We start from the raw sequence: 9,552 nt of genomic DNA, 5'->3' as shown, positions 1-9,552 counted from the left end.
CTATACAGATACAGTACACAATACTCTACATGAAGTCTTATTAGTGCACATCACAATTTGATGTCCAAAAACAGTTGCAGCAAAAACATTTTCAAAACCTCACTCCTCAATTGAAACTCTAGATTTAAATTGCCTTTGATGGAGACATTGTCCAAATGAATGAACAGCAATTCCAGAAAAAAAAAGGTTTATTTTTTAGGGTTGTGTGGGACATTAGCGTCCTACTTCTGGCAATGCTCTATTCAGAATCTCTGTTTCAGCAAACTTTCTGAAAAACAAAAGAATCCTGCAAATCAAAAATCCTGCAAAGCACACATGCAACACAATGTAAAACAACTTCAAAATGAATTAACAGGAAAGGCCATGCAGTATGAAGAATACTACTAAAAGACTGTGATTACAGGGCCTGTTTGTCTGCATTTCTGTACATGATGCACTGTCTAAAAGCCATTACTGTGAGCAATGGCCTTTACTTCATTTCTGAAAAATAGTGGTAAAGTTATCAGTTTCATAGCTCCACAGCCAGGGGTGATCTGAAGTACTTGCATTCCTAGCTGTTGCGACAGAAAATTCCTGCTGCAAATATCGGAATGTCGATGCTGTAGAACAGAGCTTTCCCTTTCTCTGGTCACAATATGCTACTACAAGGCAAGAAAAAGACTGGGCAGTGTACAAGCAGACCTCTGTTCAGTCACACAGCCAACCTTAATTCTCAGTGCAGCCATTCTGTTTATTCAGGGGCTCAAACGGGTCATTTCTTATAACACCTCTCAGAGGGGTTTCCAGAAACTCTTTTATGAAGTGTTCCAAGGTTCATCTACTGAGCCTTCTTTCCTTCCATCCATTTTCTTGCTTCTTCCAAATCAGGGTTGCAGGGGAGCTGGAGCCAAACCTGGCAAGAAATGGGCACAAGGCAGGGTCCACCCTGGGTGGGATGCCAGTTTATCACAGGATGTATCGGACACAAACACACTGACATTCTCATCCAGGCCAGTTTCCCCAGAAGCCAAGTTAACCTGCCACCATATCTTTGGGGGAGGAAACTGGAACACCTGGTGGAAACCCACAAGAACTTGCGGGGAACATGCAAACTCCACACAGACAGCACCTCAGGTCTGCAAATCAACCCAGGGCCCCAGCACTGCGAGGCAGAAAATGCTAACTCCTGTACCACCATGCTGCCCTTAGCCTTCCTCGTTAGGACATAATGTTTTAAGATCTACCCTCATAAATCTTGTGACAGAACCACCAGACCTCTCTGTATGGCTCATCCCATATACCACTGCCATACCAACCAGTCATCTGTAAAAGAATTAGGTCCTGCAGTTTCTCTAGGGGCTGTAATTATTCCAGGAACCCCTATGATACTCCCTTGATTTAAGGCATACTGTATCTACACCCTTGGACACAAACCACTGTTTTTATGTTTCTGGGAACTGTTCTGTTTCAAATGTTACCTACCAATTCATGTAGCGAAGGTCTCTGGTTCTTATTATTCACAGTGGACTAATTGTCTGATTCATGGTAAAGACATGAGATGGGCACTTGGCCCAAGGAGAAAATAAGGGCCAAATTGTCTTTATCATTCAACAGACACAACACTCTAAGGCTTACTCCCTTTCTGAAAATCAGGAGAAGGGTTTTTTGGAACAGCTGCAGCCAAGCACAACAGCTTTTCACCATTTTAACAGGTTGAAGTGGCTTTCTTTACTCTGTGACCACGCCTAGTTGTCATTTGTGTTGGGATAGGTGCAGCCGTTTTTATGTTACAACCAGCTAAATATTGTGCTTTGCTGAAACCATTGTCAAAAAAATAAACATGGTTATTTGATCATATTTCGTTTTCCCCGTTTTGAAGACAGTTTGTTTTCCAGTTTACTTGTTTGTGTTCTTATAAACTTAAAAAAATATGAGGACGACTTTAATCGTTATATCATTTTCATGTTTTTCTTCTGGCGATGATGATGATGATGTTTTTACCAGTCTTATCCCCAGGCGTACATTATACCACTAACGAGGTGAAGAAGAGCAGACGTACTGTAACATTGCGAATACTAGTCGCGGGCGCCTTCTCTGCTGCCAGCGAGACCTTTATTTGAACTTGATGGTCCATTCGATGAAGTACTGCGCCCCGCTTTGGTGCAGCTCCGTCGAGAAAAAATAAAACAGGTTTTCACGCTTATTTAAAAAAAAAACACCCGTTCTGATGGCTCCATTCTCCGTTGCGCTTTAGAAACGTGGGAAGGGTCACAATTAAAATTCCGCTTTGATGTGAGCGGATTCTATCCGACAGTTTGGGAGCAATCTTTTAAATAATTAAAAATGTTATACAAAACAATTATTTATCCACACATCTCCTCGCTCTGTAAAGCATTAACAAACAGCCTGCACTATTATCTGTAAGAGCAAGACGGATAAAATAACCGTTTTTTTTGGTGGGGGGATAAATCAAGACAAATAATTTGAACTGTAAATAATCCAATAGTATCTACAGTATATTTGCACAACACCCCTGGGTTTCAGTCAAAGACGTGTTCTGTGCCGATGAAAGCCAGCATAAACTACATTGCGTGCGAAACCGTCTCTTCTGTACCCTCGCTTTGGAGAACAGGGTATTGCAGGTATTTTTAATGACAGTTGCACTGCTCATACACTGAAAAAAGTGATGAAGCCAAGGTCGGGAATGGACCAAGTACCCGGGCGTCTCTAAAACCCCGCGTCCTTTCCCCCTTCTCTCCTAAATTCATCCCGGCTCGCTCTTCTAAATATATCCGCCCGGCTTGGTCTCCGGTGACGCGCTGCGGAGTCACGGAGGGGTGCAGGGTTCCTGCTGGGGTTTTCGGGGGGAGGTGTCGAGCGCTGTCCCCCCCCGCGCATCCCTCTCGGATGTTGCTTCCTTACAGGAGGACCAAAGCGCAGAGCTGGTCTGGCTACATCCGAACAGCATGTAGATAACCGCATCAGCTGCGGTACTTCTGTTAAGCTATTTATTTTTAAAGGGGAAAAAATACAGTCAGAATACTGCCTCTCTACGTAACCTTAATCAAAAGGCAATTTCAGGCTATATGTACATTTTCTCTTTTTTTGCATTAAATCAAGACGATCGCCATCTTTTCTATTAGCTTGCCTTTATTTTATTTTATTTTTTAATTGGGAATTTCTTCCTTTTTTCCATCCCATTCCCGTCCTTGGATCATGGCCTGGTAAGTTTATATCAATACACAGCTGGTATTTTATGATTTTTTTTCAAATGCTTTCTTGCACATATTTATACGCACAGATATACATGCATACATGTACATACTCATTGCGAAAATCGAGACCTGTACGTTTAAAACAAATAAATCCCTTTTACATTAGATCATTATTACGATTAACGGGAGCAGCACCAGAACGCCTACCTTAAGACCTGCATTGGTGCAGAATTAAACACGAAATTTTACGAACAAAATGACAGCCACTGAAACAAGAATAAATACTCAAATATAACCAATATTAATAATAATAATTAATAACAACTGGAAAATGGCATTCATTTTAATTCATATTCTTACTTGTATGATTTAATTCAATTTTGCGAACATGTTTTTGGGTCGCAGTCCCCATAGTTCCCGTTTTATTAATCTGATACTTTTGATGGATGGAGAGTCAGACTCCATGAAAACCCGGCTCTGTCGTGCTGAATGTGCCATGCGTGTATTTATTCCTTATTTGTGATGTATTCGTTATTTTAAGGCAGGATGTGCAGTGGAAATCGCTTTGCTTTGATCTCTTAAAGGCAGGCGGTTTTAAGTATGGATGTATGCGATGTGATTTGGCTGTGAAGCGGTGCAGACACCGGTAACCTTGTGCAGGAAAAGACTGCGCCGATGACCGGCAAAACACCGACTGGGCTTTGGCGTAACATGGGGTTGAATTATTCATTTCACGGCTTTTGGAACTTAACTAGGCTGTGCGTTTTGTATATGCGGTGAAGCTAGCGCGTCGTTCAGGATATAAACGAATTTTCTTTCGGGCACGTTACATCTCTAAACACGGTATAGAGTCGCGAAATTTAAAAAGCAGAGCATGTGACTCGGCATACTTTCTGGGATGCCTGCAATAACCTAAAATCTGAGCAAAGTCAGTATAGGTGCGGGCTGAGGGGTGCTGGGGTGATTTTTGTTCACTGCCTGCGTGTGTGTAGGTGGTGAAGAAGGGGGGTGTGAGGTGAACAATTCAATGAAGGTTGCCTGTAAGGGCATATTATTCAGATGAGGGAAAGCAGGGGACAAGGTTATACACCTGCCGTATGTACCCCCTCCTCCTCCTCCTCCTCCTCCCTCTGTCTCCACCCCCTCTCTCTACTTCCATCTCTCCTATGCTTTAGCTAATATATTGGTGCATTGCAATGTTTTGTGGTAATCGTGAGATTTTTTTTCCGACTTAACTGCAAGGTAGGGGGAGGGCTTTTTTTTTTTATCTTCTACAACCGAACTTCACAAGAGCGCGTTTCGCTTTTTCGCGCAGCTGATTGGCCGCGTGTGCCTGACAGTTCGGCAAGACCTTTGTTTCTATTGGTTCCTGCCGCCACACTGGGCGGGGCCGGGCTCGGTTGGCGTGTCAAGGATGTTCTCGTCTCTCCAATGACATTAAAAAAAAAATCACAGGGGAAGAGTGGATTGCAGCATCGGAGCTGTGTGTTCAATTCAGGGGCATTATAAGGGCATTCAGTGGTAGCAACGCGCTCCTAAGGAAAACCCTTCATTCGGGAAGGATATTAAAGTGGTCTGATTTCCTTGATCTCTACCACTGTTGGAAGCTTACTGATGATCAGTTCGTATGGAGAGGCAGCGACAAAAATAATTCCCAGCAAAGACGTGTCAGATGCTGTACTTAGGCATTTTTTATTGAGGATACCTATTTATTTTGTATTATATAAAACATCAGCGTACGTCCAACCATATTCTAACACTATTTACATAGACTATCAAGCAGCACGTCTTTACAGCTTTAACGTTTAGAGTAAATTTAATAAGTAAAAAACACCTGTAAATATTATACACGTACAGTAGCAATCTCATACCTGTACATGCCTACCTGTCCCTACAGTATATCTGGGACGCAATGCTTGTCTTTCAAGCTATTGTAAACGATGTACTTGAAACAGCGCTGGAAGAAAGGGTCAAATTAAAATTTAATACCCATTTATGCATGCATGTTTACTATGAAATTTCGCAACTCCGAATATTAAAATGTTTATTTTTTACTTGTGTGGTTGTCAGGCTTCACTGGGCTTATACTGTAACTGTGTGTGCTTCAGCTGTTAGCCTGCTCTGGTTGTTTTTTTAAACACGCAGAGGTGTCCTTGTTCTATATGGACAGGAACGGCCCAGATAATACTTTTTAGACGCACCGTGTACCGCGAGATGACCTAATTAATGTCCGGAAATTATGAATGAGACAGGTACAGCTGATTCAGATCAAGTCTTGCTCATCTGTAGGTACACCACCCTGGCTTTGAAGGAACGCAGCTGTCTCTATCAGCGCTTCTAATGCGTGCGACGAGAGTTTGTAACGCAAAATTATATAAAAAATCCCCACAATGCTCGTTTATTCGGTGGCATTACAGAACAACGACAGCCGCTTTCCCTAAATCGTTTCAGAGGCCGGTCTGGAAGGATATAATGACGCACAAAATGAACAACAAGCCCAACACCGTGAGTTGAAAATAAGCAGCTCAGTTCAGCGATCTTTCGGCAATCAAAAGAATCGGTTGGTATTTAGCGGTCAACCAGACAACGAGTACCATATTGCTGTGAAGTGTAAACCCGATGCCTTTTTTTTTAATCATCGATGGCTTGTGGGGGGATTAAACTGATTCCACTTTTGGTTAAGTCATCTTTTCCTTGAAAGGCATTTAGCTTAATAAGAGCTTGTTGATCCCCACTTAGACTGATACCAGTGAAACATCTTACCCTTAGCTAAATTTCATTAATGCTTACGTTATGAAATACTCATGCTCTCGAAGTGGGGGGGTCTCAGGAGTTTCTGACACCTTTCTGTTGTATCCTAGATCCAGAGAACCCACTCGCTTCCGAGTTCCTTACCCAAGCCTGCTTTTTTGGAGAATGCTGAAAAACACCCAGGTTGTGATCGTGAAATTCTGCATGGCGTTGCAATTAGCTTCTGTTCTACTCCAGATGAGAAATTCCTACCTTTTTAAGTTTCAAAATGCAGATGCTAAAAATGCTACAGCATGCATTTGGAATACTGATTTTTCTGGTAGCGAAAAACCTGTGAACAATGGCTTGGATTTGTAAAGTACATATTCACGGTACACCGACAGTGGAGCAGTGGTTAGCATTGCTTCCTTGCAGCGTTAGAGCCCTGCGCCTCAATTCCGTGTGGAGTTTGCATGTTCTCCCTGTGGGTTTCCTCCAGGTGCTCCAGTTTCCTCCCACAGCCCAAAGACGTGCTGGTAGGTTAATTTACCTTTTCAGTTTTTCGGGGAAGATTGGCCCTGATACGAGTTTACAGTACGTGTTTGCATCTGTGTGTGCCCTGCAATGGGCTGGTGTCCCATCTTGCATGTATCCTGCCTTGCACCCCTTGTCCAGCTCCCCAGTGACCCTGTAAGGGATAAAGTGGTTAGAAAATGGATGGATAGTCACATTAATACACTGAAGTATTGCAATTAGAATTTCAGTAGCAACCAGCAATCCATACCAGTGCGAGTGTGATCTGATGCTATTTGGTGAAGCATTTGAGTTAGCTGGGCATGATGCGTTTATTGTTTGTCTTACCAACTAAGAATATTGCTTGCTTTTGAGCAACAAGCATCAGAAACTGCTTTGTCTGTCGAAATAAAATATGAATCGGACGCTGAGCAGATGATTTTATCCTAAACAGTTAACAGAGACTGGGGTGTAGTCTATGCTTTGACAGTCGCTTGTATAGAGTAACTTACAGTAGGGCGTCTGTCCCTATTGAACCTGCAGATAACAAAATATCTCCTTAATCAGCTGACATCCTAGGCAAATAAAACGAGCTGAGAGTGAGCATAAGGGCAGGAATTCTATATCTTCTAAGGAAGGACTGCTTTACTGTGGAACTGAAGAAAGTCATTTGAAACTACAATTAGATCAGTCTAGTTTCGAGTGGGATGAGAGCTGTAGATCTCTAGGACTTGAGTTATGCACCCTTGTTCTAAGACAATATTGTGTTCCTCATTTGGGTTTTGATTCAGGGCGGAGATCTGGTTGCCTTTCTCTTCTATGGTATAGAACTGAAAGCTCCTGGTTTTCATTCACCTAGTTCTGAGTTACTCAGTTCAATAATGGTATCATTTCACCAGTCTCTCCTAGTCTTTAGCTCCACAGACAATTCAGAGGTACCAAGAGAGCACACAGGATGGTGGCTGTGTACCAGGGTTAACTACCGTAGTCATCTAAAGCATCTGTAAAAAGTTGTTATTCAACTTTTCTCTTATTGCTACTTTGTCATGGGAGGCACACTGGTGTGGTGGAGTGGTTAGGGCTGCTGCATCACAGCTTGTAGGCCCAAAGTTGGATTCCATGGCGTGCACCTTCTGTGTGGAGTCTGCATGTTCTTGCAGGGTTTCTCTGTGGTTTCTCCGGGTGATTGAAGTTCCTCCCAAAGGCAGGTTCTATCTGATTGACCACCTTACTTTGCTCTCCCCTGCCCCTCCACGGCTCTGTCTCCCAGTCCCCATTGGCTGGCACAACACATGATAGGCGCCTTCCCAGTAGTGCGTGACACAAGATAGAAAGAGAACTTGCATTGTCTTAATGTTAGGTGTTATTCTGCTTTTTTTCCCCCCTGTGCATGTGAACTGTCCAAACAGATGAGACATCTAAAAACTGTCTCCAGCATTTCTGCTAGGAAATATCTGGGCTAAAGCAAATCAGTGTGTCACAATGAGCCTTAATTTGTGGTCCACTGGGAAGGCATACTTGTGTACCATTGATATTATATCCATTCTTCCCAGCACTGAAAAAAAAATTCAGAAGCTATTTATGCTTTAGTTAGCAAAGCAAATAGCAGGCTGAGCAGAAGCGACAACAGATGTCAGCACTGAATACATTAAAAGAGCACACTGAACAGCGAAGAAATGAAATAACAGAAAGGATGTTAATGAGAAAAAGTAATCTTGTAAGATGCAAGTAGCTTTTCCTGGAGAGCAATTTGTAGTTGTAAGGGGCCACTTTATACAGTGAGCCTCCAGCCACCCCCGGGCCTGGGTTCTTGCTCAGATTGTGGGAACTTTCCTATTGGGAAGTGACTGCAGTCGGACACTAACGCCAAAAATTCTGCCATTGGGGGGCATCTTGGGAAGCTGTTTAGAGAAGAGAGACGGAATGGTGGCCTGTGAGCTTTACGCACATTCTGAGCTCCACTTCAGTGAGCAAAGAGTGGAGCAGACATGCCACATCCAGTGGAGATGTTAATGATGAAGAGCATTCATGAGAGTGTGCGGTCTGCGGTCAAGAAATACTCCGTTAGAGCATATTCAGAAATTATGTCTGGATTGCTGTATACGCACTGGGGCATCTGGACAAATGGGCAATTCTTTCACTGAAATTTAGCAAGTTAAGAATTGGAATAAACTGCCGATGCATGTACAGTACTTTGAATGATGTTGCGTGATACCTTCAGAAGGGTAGGGATCTGGCTGGTCTTCTGAAGTCGCTAAACACACTGCCAGACCAAATGCTAGACACGATTTAGCTTTTATGCCACAAAGAGTAAGTGGTATATTACTGTGTTATCAGACAGTCCAGTCTAAATTATCCTCCAGTGTGTGTCTAGCCTTCACCCACGAGTCACTTCCTGAAGATATTGGGCATCATCGTTTAGGCCTACATCATTTACCGTTCACAATTCATTAAGGTCTTCCCAGTGTCCACACATTATGAGTGTGAGTCTGTTATTATTTGCATCTTTTTCTACATTAATAAGTGTAATACGGTCTGATCGTGGTTGAATTTTAATGACAAGACAGGGATCCTGGGGCACATTGGGTGGGCAGTGAAGACGATCCTTGCTGACTGTGCTGTAATATACATACTCTGCAGAAAGATTAAGGCTGTTGCAAACTATTTCTTTCAGCCCGTTGTTATTTTGCTCCTCAGAGCCGAATTTTCACATGCTGCAGAATTCTCAGATCAGTGCTGAGTCACTCTCCCAGCAAAGCGACATTTGAAGTGGCTTCTCACAGTGGTCAGGGGGACAGGAATCAGTGTGGCGCAGAATGTTTTTTTTAGTGGACTGATCTGCGTGGTGCATCACGAACTTGCCCCCTCCCTCCAATACTTCCAGCCTCGCAGCTGGGAATTATTTTTCCAGAACTAAAATCCTAGAATTGCAAGGAAAATGTGCCTTTATGCAGAGCAGAAGTAGAACCAATCTATCATTAGGTTTTGTCTGCAACATTACAATCCAAGGAATTGTGTGCACCGTGGATGAAACTATAATCACAGAGCTACTGTAGGTTTAAGACCCTCTAGTGAAATTAACAGTAGAAAGTCCTTATTCTTTCAATATATGAAA

General features: G+C 42.8%; 1 protein-coding gene across 6 annotated transcripts in view; it reads left to right on the top strand.

The window, feature by feature from the left end:
• Positions 1–2,897: 2,897 nt before the first annotated feature.
• Positions 2,898–9,552, top strand: part of atp2b3b (ATPase plasma membrane Ca2+ transporting 3b) — a 135,112-nt gene continuing 128,457 nt past the window's right edge. For 4 of the 6 annotated variants that reach the window (XM_015342800.2, XM_015342792.2, XM_015342828.2 and 1 more), the window contains exon 1: positions 2,898–3,203. The gene's annotated coding sequence lies outside the window, so the exon portion shown is untranslated. The remainder of the gene's footprint in view (positions 3,204–9,552) is intronic. The other 2 variants (XM_015342810.2, XM_015342836.2) reach the window with 1 other exon arrangement.

Source organism: Lepisosteus oculatus, chromosome 2 (genome assembly GCF_040954835.1).
Source record: "Lepisosteus oculatus isolate fLepOcu1 chromosome 2, fLepOcu1.hap2, whole genome shotgun sequence".
Lineage (NCBI taxonomy): Eukaryota > Metazoa > Chordata > Actinopteri > Semionotiformes > Lepisosteidae > Lepisosteus > Lepisosteus oculatus.
This window is presented reverse-complemented; position numbering and strand designations above follow the sequence as displayed.